The sequence below is a fragment of the Globicephala melas genome, chromosome 5 (assembly GCF_963455315.2).
Source record: "Globicephala melas chromosome 5, mGloMel1.2, whole genome shotgun sequence".
In the NCBI taxonomy this organism is placed as follows: domain Eukaryota; kingdom Metazoa; phylum Chordata; class Mammalia; order Artiodactyla; family Delphinidae; genus Globicephala; species Globicephala melas.
In genome coordinates, this window is record NC_083318.1 from 33,435,531 (window position 1) to 33,448,504 (window position 12,974).

At 40.1% G+C, this 12,974-nt stretch overlaps 1 protein-coding gene across 2 annotated transcripts in view; it reads right to left on the reverse strand.

The window, feature by feature from the left end:
* The window catches only part of NPNT (nephronectin), a 75,920-nt gene that overhangs the window by 44,788 nt on the left and 18,158 nt on the right, over window positions 1-12,974 (reverse strand). The window lies entirely within an intron of this gene.

The window sequence follows — 12,974 nt, forward strand, 5'->3', positions numbered from 1 at the left end:
GAATTTATTCCGTTTATACCGCGATTCTCAGCAGGGGGTATTTTTGCTGCGTATGGGGCATTTAGCACAAATGGAGACATTTTTTATTGTCACGCTGGGAAGAGGGTGCTACTGGCATCTAGTGGGTAGAATACTGGGATGCTGCTAAACATCCTACAATGCTCAGATAACCCCTGACAGAAACAAATTATCCAGCCCAAAACGTGATGGTGCCAGATTGAGAAATCACTCTATACCAAATATACGTATCGTGCTACACCAGATACTAAAACAGATGAAAAATAATTGTATAGTGTGGTCATTGGTCTCATAGAGCTTACAATCTAGACGAAGAGACAAAACAATCATGTTTTAAATTCAAGGCAATATTTATGTATGAGCAAAATTGGTGGCACATGTGAAATTCGGGAAGAAATCATCACACAAGCATATCCATACAGAGTTGCACAGAAAACCTCGAAGGAGAGATCTTGAGTTGGATCTTGAAGCCAGGGGAGACAGAGAAGAGAGCGGACCACCCAAGGCATAGAGAACCAAGGCATAGAGAAATGATGGCCAAACAGGCCATCATTTATTTAGAGAACACTGGGGAGGCCTGTCAAGCTAAAGAGATGGGCAAATGCTGGGGGAAGAGTAAGAGGTGGGCAATCATAGGTGAGCGGTACCAGACGATGATGTTCCCTAAATTTCAGATTGAGGATTATATACTTTATCTATAAATGAAAACTTCATCATCATCAGGAGGATTACCTGATAAAATAAAAACTCTGGGAACGTGAGCATGGTGATGATACGTGGGATAGACTGGAGTCTAACTGACATGCAGAAGGCATGATTTGTTCTTGGGACAGGAAGGGATGGGCTTCAGTAACCCCTGAGTGAAGAGCAGACAGGTCTTGAGGACCAGGTGGAGTGGGGTCAACAGTGACCCTGTGTTCTCCAGTCCCTCTCACATTAGCCCATGCTCTTCTCCATTCTGGGAGATGCTCCCATTTTCGGACAATTCTCAAACATTCCCTTCAAAACTCTAACACTCCTGTGAAGCTGATGTGCATGTTATTTTTGGTGTTTTCTACATTTCCTCATTCAACTCTCACCAACCCTTCCCTCGCCTGGCACTCCACAGGCTTTATTTGCCAGTCTTACTTTCAGGCCTTTCCTACCTGTATATTTGTCACCCCAACTGGACCCTGTACCATGATTAATCCTTACTGCTGCTCGGTAGGTATTTAATGCAAAAGTTTGCAGAGAGAAAGGGTGAGCAGAGTATAAATGGTAGAGAAATGCAATGGGGAAATTCATAAAAATCTGATTTTAGAAACGGCATGACATTCAACAGGAAACAATTCTGTTCAGATCTGTGAGAAGAAATGCACTACCTAGGAAGGCCTTCCAGTATTATGCTTCAGTCAGTTATATACCTGGTAGATGGTTTATACACAGTTTTAAAAGCAAGTCCCAGAAATAAACCACCTTTTATGTAATTTCCAGGCCCAATCACCAAGAAATGCAAGTTAGAAATTTCTTTAATCTTAAAAAAAGATGTTGCATAAATTCTAACAATTATATATGAATACAACCTGAATGAATCAAGTTATCACAGAGGCATCCAAAGGGCCATATTTAAAAAGAAAAAGTAGTATATCAACTACACTTGAATAAAATAAATTATTAAAAAAGAAAAAGTAAACACCTCAAAATAATTAAATGCAAGTCTAGGTAATAACCTCCCCAAATAATTGGAATTTGAAAACATCTCAAAAACATGAAAAAGAAGTTTAGAAAGTACCACTAAAAATCATGAAAAAGTTTATTTATGAAACAAATGTGAGGCGCTCAGGCTGTGTTGCCTTTTGACCCACTGACCAGCCTGAAGAGCATCCACTTATAGTACTTTCAGGTGCTCTTCAGGAACAAAGGTTTTTATTGTCACCCTCCCTTTCTCATTGTTTGTTCTCAGTGGAGTGCCCCAATCTGGGGCACATCAAATGCCCTCATTCCAAGAGACCCAGGCTGTTAATGTTTCTTACATGTTTAGGGAGCCAGTATTTTCAAACAAACTGCTGTTTGCACGTCTACCCAACAGACTATTCACTGAAGTAACCAACGACCTATATATTAGCCAACAGGTATTAAATGGAATAGGATACTCACAATGCTGATGTAACCAATTTTTTTTCTCTTACATAAAGAACACCCTTTGAAAACGGTTGCACAAAAGACTATCTCCTATTATCTTGCTGGCATTAGGTCTGCAATGTGATGTTCAGGCCAATAAACATGAACTGAATATTTAATACACGCAATTATTCTGCTAGGCAAGTGAGGGTGATGAAGGAATCACAGAGGATTTGAAAATTAACTGTGAAACTTTAATACACTGGCTGAAAGCTAACAAGGGCTATGATAGAGAGATGAGATAAAAGACGGGGGAGGGGCAGATCATAACTGTGACTGAAGTCAAAAAGAGTCATGTACCAAAATGTTCATTGCAGCTCTATTTACAATAGCCAGGACATGGAAGCAACCTAAGTGTCTGTCGACAGATGAATGGATAAAGAAGATGTGGCTCATATATACAACGGAATATTCCTCAGCTATAAAAAGAAACGAAATTGAGTTATTTGTAGTGAGGTGGATGGACCTAGAGACAGTCATACAGAGTGAAGTAAGCCAGAAAGAGAAAAACAAATACCGTATGCTAACACATACATATGGAATCTAAGAAAAAAAAAAAAGGTCATGAAGAACCTAGGGGTAAGACAGGAATAAAGACACAGACCTACTAGAGAATGGACTTGAGGATATGGGGAGGGGGAAGGGTAAGCTGTGACAAAGTGAGAGAGTAGCATGGACATATATACACTACCAAATGTAAAATAGATAGCTAGTGGGAAGCAGCCACATAGCACAGGGAGATCAGCTCGGTGGTTTGTGACCACCTAGAGGGGTGGGATAGGGAGGGTGGGTGGGAGGGAGACGCAAGAGGGAAGAGATATGGGGATATATGTATATGTATAACTGATTCACTTTGTTATAAAACAGAAACTAACACACCACTGTAAACCAATTATACTCCAATAAAGATGTTAAAAAAAAAAAGGAAATGTGATCTGAGCAACGCCTTAGAGGTAAGAGGCAGAGATACTTGGGATGGGAGACAAAGCCTTTCAAACTATGAGCAAAGGATGGGGAAGGACAATGAAGGGAGTTCTCAGGGAACACCACTGGCTCTGGTGGAGCTACAGTGCAAAGTGCTTAGAACAGTGGATGGCAGCAAAAGACAGGGCTAAGGCAGGTCTTAAAAGGCACTGGTGGCAGAAACTGCTGGGTGCTTACTATTACTATTTTCTCCTTCTTCTTGAAAACAGAATGGCTTTTTTTTTTTCTGGAGGGGATAATGAGTCAGCAGTGGAAAATTACATTCCCTATCCTCCCTGACATATTTGGGTAGCCAAGAGACTAAATTCTGGTCAATTGTATGTAATCAGAAGTTATTGGGTGGGGCTTTTGGAACTTAAAAGCTACTTAAAAAGGTGAGTCTGTCATACAGAGTGAAGTAAGTCAGAAAGAGAAAAACAAATACCATATGCTAACACATATATACGGAATCTAAAAAGAAAAAAATTGGTTATGGAGGAGAACTTAGGGGCAGGACAGGAATAAAGACGCAGACGTAGAGAATGGACTTGAGGACATGGGGAGGGGGAAGGGTAAGCTGGGACGAAGTGAGAGAGTGGCATGGACTTACATACACTACCAAATGTAAAACAGATAGCAAGTGGGAAGCAGCTGCATAGCACAGGGAAATCAGCTCGGTGCTTTGTGACCACCTAGAGGGGTGGGATAGGAAGGGTGGGAAAGAGACGCAAGAGGGAGGAGATATGGGGATATATGTAAATGTATAGCTGATTCACTATGTTATAAAGCAGAAACTAACACACTATTGTAAAGCAATTATACTCTAATAAAGATGTTAAAAAAAAAAAAGGTGGCTGACAGGTGGCTCCTGTCTTCTTGCCTGGAATATGGAAGTCATGGCTGAACTACAGCAGCTACTTTGTGATCATGAGGTGAATCTTGAAATGGAAAAGAGGCAAAGCTGGAAGTCATAATATTAACCCTAAATGGCCATCCAAGTAATTTAGGACACTGGTCTTTGTGTCAGTGTTACTTGTAGCCGAACACAATTACAATACAGTTACAATTACAATTCCTAACTATCCTTGAGCACAAGGCTGAGGAATCTGGACTTACTCTGTGTTTACCATCAAGCCAACAAATGCTTTCTTTGGATACACAGGACAGAAATGTTATGATTAAATCTTAGTAAAGAAATAAAATTTGTCAAAGTTATCTCATACCTATAATATCATATACTAGAAGTAGCTAAAGAATTTCATTTCTACATCTAAAAATTAGATTAGAAAATACTTAGCCACCTTGAGACTAGAGGAAAATGATTCCCAACTTCATTTTCAGACCCACATTTTGACAACCCACTTCACTGTAATGTGAGTTCTTAGTGGCCAGCACACATCAACCTTCACAATCTGCTGTGAATAGCAGGTCAGGAAAGAAATAAAATAAGTGGACTATCTTTAGTAGTCTATTTTTGAATGATCTTCTCAAAACATCAAAAATAGATGAGACACTGATTTGTAGGAAAGAATGTGTCTGTTGTCGCTATAGTTTAATCACAAAAGTCAGCATTGTTTCTCTGACCTCCACATGGATCAGTGACAAGAAGTTGGGCCACATTTGGTCCAGTGGCCACTAGCATCCACATATGGTTTGGCAGCTCAAGAAATAAAATTCAGGTGAGGATCACAGGTAGTCAATTAATGACAGATTCTTTTTCCCCCAAAATCAGATGCTGGAATTAAGGTCAAATGGGCAAATCACACTCAAAATTCACTCTCTAACATTCCTGCAACACGATCTCCAAAGTGCCCTTAAAATAACCCCTAAGTCATTACTTTAACTAGAAAAAGAAACATGTCTCAACTGGCAAAGCAAACATAGCTCTTTAATGTCACATGTTCCAAGCCTCTTCTGTTTGACTGCAATCTAAGACTTTACTCTTAAAAATTCATCCTAACTGATGTAACTGGGGTTCTGAGAGTTGGACAATGTTTTCTGACACTGAGTTGGACAATGTTATCAAATAAGTTGGGGGAAAATTAAACTCCCACATCAGTTCTATATAATATTTCTTAGGTAATCTAATCACACTTGGGAGTCAAGTGCCAACATTTGTAAAAAAAATAAGGACATGTTGAGTTGCCCAAGCAGGTGGTGGCTCTGGAAAGTGACAAGGGAAAAGCCAACTCAACCTCAGGTGTTGTTGTAACTTGAAAATGATTTTTTTTCTTTCTTTTTTAATTTATTTTTATTTTTGGTTGTGTTGGGCTTGTGGGCTTTCTCTAGCTGTGGTAAGCGGAGGCTACTCTTCGTTGCAGTGCGTGGGCTCTAGGCGCGCGGGCTTCAGTAGTTGTGGCACACGGGCTCAGTAACTGTGGCTCATGGGCTCTAGAGCTCAGGCTCAGTAGTTGTGGCTCATGGGCTTAGTTGCTCTGCGGCGTGTGAGATCTTCCCGGACCAGGGCTCGAACCCGTGTCCTCTGCATTGGCAGGCGGATTCTTAACCACTGCGCTACCAGGGAAGCCCAAAAATGATTTTCTTAATGTAAATAAGATTGTCTTTCAAATCCTAAGAATCATTTGTAATTTTTGCAATCTACATCATGTTGCTATTCAGACATGGAACACTAAAAGCAGAAAAAAGAACCTTGTCCTCCAGAGTCTGTAACTTAGAAACAGGTGACATAAAGTATGCAAGTTGGCCTTGGGAGAGAAAGAGTAGCTGAAAGAGGCATTAAACAAGTCATTGCTATATTGCGATATTAACGGGACCTGGAAGGAATGGAGGCAGAATTTTTATAGGGCTCCACTGGAAAGGACCTCGAGCTTCCCTATATCACAGGTATAACAAATCCAGAGGGAAGAATCCTACAGATTCCAAGATCTCCAGAGGAAAACAACCCTCCAGCCTTCCTAATATCCTGTATTCTAGTGTTGAATATCCTATTTTCAAATCTAAATTCCCTCTGTAGTAAAAACTGAAATAAAAGGGCCTCTGATTGTTACCACTATAAAATACTATCTGTTAAATGATCTCATGAATACAGAACGCAAAACCACTTTACATGACTAATTAAATTTACCCTCACAGTATCCATATAAGGCAGGAGACAGACAGACATTATCCTCATTTTACCAGCAGACAAGCAAAAGCACAGAAAGTTAAGTGACTTGCCCGATTTCAGCAAAAATTTCTTATCCCAGTTCCATGGAGAATCTGCTAATACTTCTGGTAGTCAGAAAAAGGCCAGAAACCCAGCTTTTTGAGTGGATTTGGAAGAGAGTGAGATCATAGTAATATTAAACAGGAAAGGATGAGAGGGATAGAGAATATCAAAGGTAATTAAAGGCATAAAGGTATTTAGTTTACATTTCTAGGAAGGAAAAGTTGCAGTTAAGAATACAATCTGTAAGTTAAGAAAATTAAAGTAACCCTGCCAGAATGTTTCAACATAAAATAATCTCTTTGCTCTACTGCTTGTTTTGTGCAGAACCCAGATTTTGAATCATTAATGAAGTACAGAATTGTTATCTCTTCTGATATATTACTACAACTATGATTATTTTTGTTCTCATATTTTAAGTAACATTATTTTTATTAAGAATTTAAACTAATCATAAACTACAGTCAAATATTGAGTCAACCAATTGATTAATAATTTAGAGTATGATGTTAAAATAAATAAGGATTTCTGCTCTATATAATGTTATATCCCAAGAGCTGTCTGGCTACCTTATTTTATTTTTGTCTTTGGGAAAATCCAATTCAAATTTCTCAAGTACCTATTTAATCTCTATTTAACTTTTAATTCCTGAAGTAGACCAAAGAAAATAAGTGCCTGCATCTGCATCTTTGAATCTCAAACTAACTTTTATTCACCATAATTAAACAGTATCCATTTCCACTTAAGAATTATCTTCTGAAAAGTATTGTCATTTTTGGTTTACTTGAAATTTTAACTTTTCTTTCTGTTTTCATTGTGGTACAAGAGTGGAATTTAGATTAATGCCAAATGAGACTTTAAGAACACATCAGAAAGTGTTATTACTTATCAGGAAGTGTGAAGTAGATTTTTGTTTTTGTTTTTTTAAGTAGGGTAACAGTAGCAATGAGCACACATAACACCCAGATCTTTGTTTCTTTTTTTTGTCAAGATTTTTATTTTTGACCTGGACCATTTTTAAAGTCTTCATTGAATTTGTTACAATATTGGCTCTGTTCTTTATGTTTTGGTTTTCTGGCCGCAAGGCATGTGGGATCCCAGCTCCCCGACCAGGGATCGAACCCAGACCCCCGCATTGGAAGGCGAAGTCTCAACCACTGGACCACTAGGGAAGTCTCCAGATCTTTGTTTCTAAATACCGTCCCACAATAAAAGGAATCAGGGCTGGGGCAGAGAGGCTGAAATGGTTTGCTCTGACAAAAAGCAAGGACATATTGAAAGAATGAGGGAAACAAGTGAAAAGGACACAGGAGCTGCTTGGAAGTGTTCCCATTGGCCAAATTTGGGATAATTTGAGCACCAAGAAGAATAAGAATAGTAATTGATAACAATTGAATAATAAAAGAACCCACGGGTCCAAAGTGATTCTAAAAAAGAAGAGAACAGAGCTCCTCTTTACAGAATGCAGTGAACACGCAGAAGGAATGACAGAATCTGAAAAAAACAACTTTATAACCACCATTAAATAATTTGAGCAAAAATTATCCAAAAGTTTGTTGGGGAACAGGATATTCAAACAGTTTCAATGTATCACCCCATAAATTACTTACTAATTACAAAGAGAAGAAGGTGCCTTTCAGTGGAAAAATCTGGTAGTCAGAACCTTAATCTAGTGATCAAACTTAGCACCACCAGTAATAGAACAAACTGACATTATGTGCAATGGGAATGTTATAATATATGATCACCTAGTAATATTCTTGCAAAAAAGGTTTAACTAGTATCTAATAATGAGGAAACCTTAGACAAATTTAGATTGTGCAATATTCTACCAAGTAGTTGACCTGGACTCTTGAAAAATGTTATTGTCAAGAAGGAAAAAAATAGTAGATCTAGAACTCTTCTGAATTAAAGAAGACCAAAGAGGAATGTCAACTAAATGAAATATGTAATCCTTGATTGGACCTGGATCAGAAAAAAACCATAAAAATCATCTGGAGGTAATTTGGGAAATCTAATTATGGACTGTTTGTTACATTTCTTAAGTGTGATAATGGTATGCATGCTGAAGGATATAGGTACAAAGAGCCATTATGTCGTAAGTTACTTTCCAATGGCTCACTAATATGTGTATATGTGTGAGTGTGTATATGTGTGTGTGTGTGTATATATATATATATATAGAGAGAGAGAGAGAGAGAAGAGTGTGCATACATGCAAATATGTAATATGTTAACAACTGTACATGAAGAGTATATGGCTATTTACTGTTGCTATACTTTCAATTCCTCTGTGGATTTGAAATTTTCAAACATAAAAATGGGGAAAAAATTATAAACATGAGTAGATAATATGTATACTTTGACAAATATTTCTTAACATGTGAGCTGTTGCTCACTTAGTGCACTCTAGAGAAGAGGGTAAGGCACACATGCTGGAGTTAGACTGCTGGGTCCCAGCTCTACCACTTGGGAAATGAGTGACCCATGCAGATTACCCAGCTTCTCTCTGATCTAAAATGAGGATCATAGGTTGAACCAGGGGAAGTTGTCAGCACTGCCATTTTTTACTTACAAAATAGTAAAGCAACATGGTGCATATAGAATTTACCCATAGGTTTACTGGGATGATTAAATGAGAAAATCCAAATAAAGTACTTAGAACAGTACCCATCTCATAGTAAGAGCTCAATATAATGTTATCTATAATGAGAATTATAAGAATGACAAAGAGGAATAGCTACAGTGTCTAAGAAACTGTATTAAGAACTGGGGGTGGGGCTTCCCTGGTGGCGCAGTGGTTGGGAGTCTGCCTGCTAGTGCAGGGGACACGGGTTCAAGCCCTGGTCTGGGAGGGTCCCGCGTGCCACGGAGCGACTGGGCCCGTGAGCCACAACTACTAAGCCTGCACGTCTGGAGCCTGTGCTCCGCAAAGGGAGAGGCCGCAATAGTGAGAGGCCCGCGCACCACGATGAAGAGTGGCCCCCGCTTGCTACAACTAGAGAAAGCCCTCGCACAGAAACGAAGACCCAACACAGCAAAAATAAATAAATAAATAAACTCCTACCCCCAACATCTAAAAAAAAAAAAAAACTGGGGGTTTCACCATGTCACTCTCCCCCTTATACTCACTGAGTCCTCACTATGTTTACTTATCATTACACTTATCATACCGGTTCAAACTCTCAGTATGGCATTCAACCCCACAGTTCATAATTTGACTCCTGTCTGTCCCACCAGCCTCATCTCCAATCATATCCACAAACAGACCAACTGATGGCAGTTCTCAGGAAGTAACATACTCTAATACTTGCATGCTTTTACATGGAATGTCATTCTTCCCCTTGTCTGATGGACTAACATCTAGACAGACTTCAATACCCAGCTTAAACAGTATTTGCTTTTGCCCCTCCTGAATTTGGAGCCCTCCTCAGCACTTTCCTAAACCTCTGTGCATACCCCTGCCATAAATTTTATACACATATATTGATATATACACATATATCATGCTTTATTATCACAGTTATTCTTCTTATCCTCTTCCCCCACTAGCTTTGAGCTCTTTAAATACACAGTACCTGCTCTGAAATCTCATACAGTCTCCTGACAAAGACAGACATGACAGGTGTACAAGGTGTTAAAAGAATATAGAAGAAGAATTTCTCTGCAGACAGGAGGGAGTAGGAAAAATGTCAGGAAAGGCGGCAGGAAGAAATGTGAACTGAATCTTAAAGGGTGAGTAGGAATTCACCATGTGGCTGGGTGAAGAGTCTTATTCAGAACAAGCAGCATAAACAAAGCCAGAGAGGCATGAAGCAGCAGAGGGTCTGGCAATGAGAGGGCAGTCCACTGGGATTGGGTCCACATTGCAAAAAACAGTCCTTTTTAAAATAAGGCAATCATCAGCCTGAAGACTCTCGTACTCAGGGAATCAGCATTCTATCCATAATGGCGAACAGTAATGGATTATAAGCAGTAGATGACACAATCAGATTACACTTTATGTGTTTTCAAGCATGTAAATAGATTTCTTTTAAGAAGCTTCATCAAGAGTTAAGATCTCTAGGGCTTCCCTGGTGGCGCAATGGTTGAGAGTCCGCCTGCCGATGCAGGGGACACGGGTTCGTGCCCCGGTCCGGGAGGATCCCACATGCCGCGGAGCGGCTGGGCCCGAGCCATGGCCGCTGAGCCTGCGTGTCCGCAGCCTGTGCTCCACGATGGGAGAGGCCACAACAGTGAGAGGCCCGCATACCGCAAAAAAAAAAAAAAAAAAAAGAGTTAAGATCTCTAATATGTAATAAGGTCATAAGATAGGCAGACAAATTAAATATATTTATTTTCTCAGTAAACAGTCTTTCCTAAAACTACAATCTGCTTATTAAGATTACATCATGTTCACACTTTTTAGGCCTTTTGTACAGAAGTGCCTGGTCCTTATACCTTCAAAGTACTGACTGAGCTAGACTAGGCACTGCAGAAGCTAAAGATGTATAAGAAACAGTCCCCAGCTTCATGGAACTAACAGCCTAGCAGAACAAATGGTATAAATCCACAAGTAACCACAACGTAGGGCAGGATGAGATAGGCCCCGTGCCAGTGTTAATAACTAAATGTAGAGAAAGAAGAGACTTCCTGCCGCTAAAATCAGGAAGAAAGAAAGGGGGAGGTGGCATCTGAGCCAGGCCTGGAGGCAGGGCTGATTCTCAGTATGTTCAGCTAAGAAAGAATATAAATTTCAAACATAAGTACAGTCATTCATTCCTACCAATGATTTACTTTTAGTTGAAAATTTGCTTTTAGGAGTGATAGTGATGGGAAACAGAAAAATCCAACCAAAAGGGGAAAGAAGATAGAATGTTTGTAGAGTATGATGTTTTTCAGCCTTTGATATAAACAAATATTGAATTACTCATTTCTTTCGGCTGGAGGCCAAAATGGTAAACTGGAAGGAAAGTTTTTCAAGAATTGAAAACTCTCAGAGAACATTTCAGCCAACAGGCAATATAGTATTTTACCTCTCCCACATTCTTCTGATACTGTGTAACGTTGATCCTCTATGGAGGTAGTTGTGAGGATCATTAATGTTGACTGAAGGTGACGGAGGGGAAGCAAGGTTTGGGTAGGACAGGGGTGGAGAGATCATCAAATCACAGCCTGTGCCCTTCTCACATCGCGCCCCTGAGCTCCAGGCCCTGGACTCCAACCACGTATCACATCTCTTCACTTCAAAGTCTCATAAGCACTTCACACATATCACATCCAACACTGAAGTCTTCATCTGCACTTTCTCCCATGTTCTCTAGCTCACCAAATCACACACCAGAAACGCAGGCATCATCCTGGAGTCCATCTTCCTTACAACCATCCTCACCACCACCAACCACCATTTTCCTGAATGTGAATCAATGGGAACCAGTTACTGAACTAAGTGTTTTGCATTTTCTCATTTGATCCTCATAAAAACCCCGTAAGGTAGGGCTCTTATCTATATTTTACCAAAAAAGAAGCTATTGCTCAGGAAGGTTAGGTAAGTTTCTCAAAAACACAGGTCTGGTAGCAGCCAAGTCTGTCTACGAAGCCTGCACTCCCCAGCACTGTCCTAAAGCATGCTTCCCCATCCTTTCTTTTTCTATCTTTCAATCCCTAGTCTTCCCTCTGGTCCCACCAATACCGCTTAAAACTCAATTTCTCACCAGGTTTACTGTAACAGCCTCTAGTCCCGAGCCTCAAAAGGCTATCTCTTAATTGCCAATCAGCAAAATGTTCAGAAATTGGCCCCAGAACCCCAAATGCCTACAGATCCTGGGCATCTGCCTGAAGCAGTGAGCCCTATGATAAAAAGGAGTACATGCTTCTCCAAATGGGGCAACGCTAAGCAACTCCAGCCCACCAATTCCGTGCAGCAACGCAGAGCTACTGATTTATCAACAAAGCCTGATACCCACTTTTCCTCAGAAACACTGGCGACTATTTCGAAAAATCTTAACACTCTCTGTGAGCAAAATCAAATTCACCTGTATGCTAGATCCGACCCACTGGCACCAGCTTGTAAGTTATGAAACATAAATCTGATTACGTAATTCCCCTGCTTAAAATCTGTACAATGTCCCTCTGCAACTTTGGGATAAACCCTACTCTATGTAAGATGACATCAAAGGCCTTCCATGAGTCAGCCCATTCCTACCTCTTCCACAGCATCTCTCATCAGATATCCTTCAAACACATATCCCAATGCCAAATGAAGGTTCTTACATTTCCTGGAATGTGCCTCTCACTCTGGCTTCTGAGGTTTCAGTGCATTTTTCTGTCTGGCCAGGGTGCCCTTTACTTGACTTACTTATCCCTCGGGATTTAGCCAGGCCGCCAGTCCATCACTCTTGGGTGGGGATACTGCCCACTGAGACATGCTCTCACAATATCCTATCTCAAAACACACCTCTCATCCAATATTTTCTTCATCTGTGGGCCTTCAACATTGACAGGGAATGACATAAATGCCTGTAGCTTCATCTTCCTAATGTATCTGCAGTGGCTGGCACAGGATCAGACAGGTAATCGCCCTCAGTATGTAGCTATTGAATGAATGAATCAACTGAACACTATTGAGTCTGTGAAATCTTCCTTGATCCTCGCCAGCAGGAAGTAATTCTTCCTCTAAACAGCCTCAA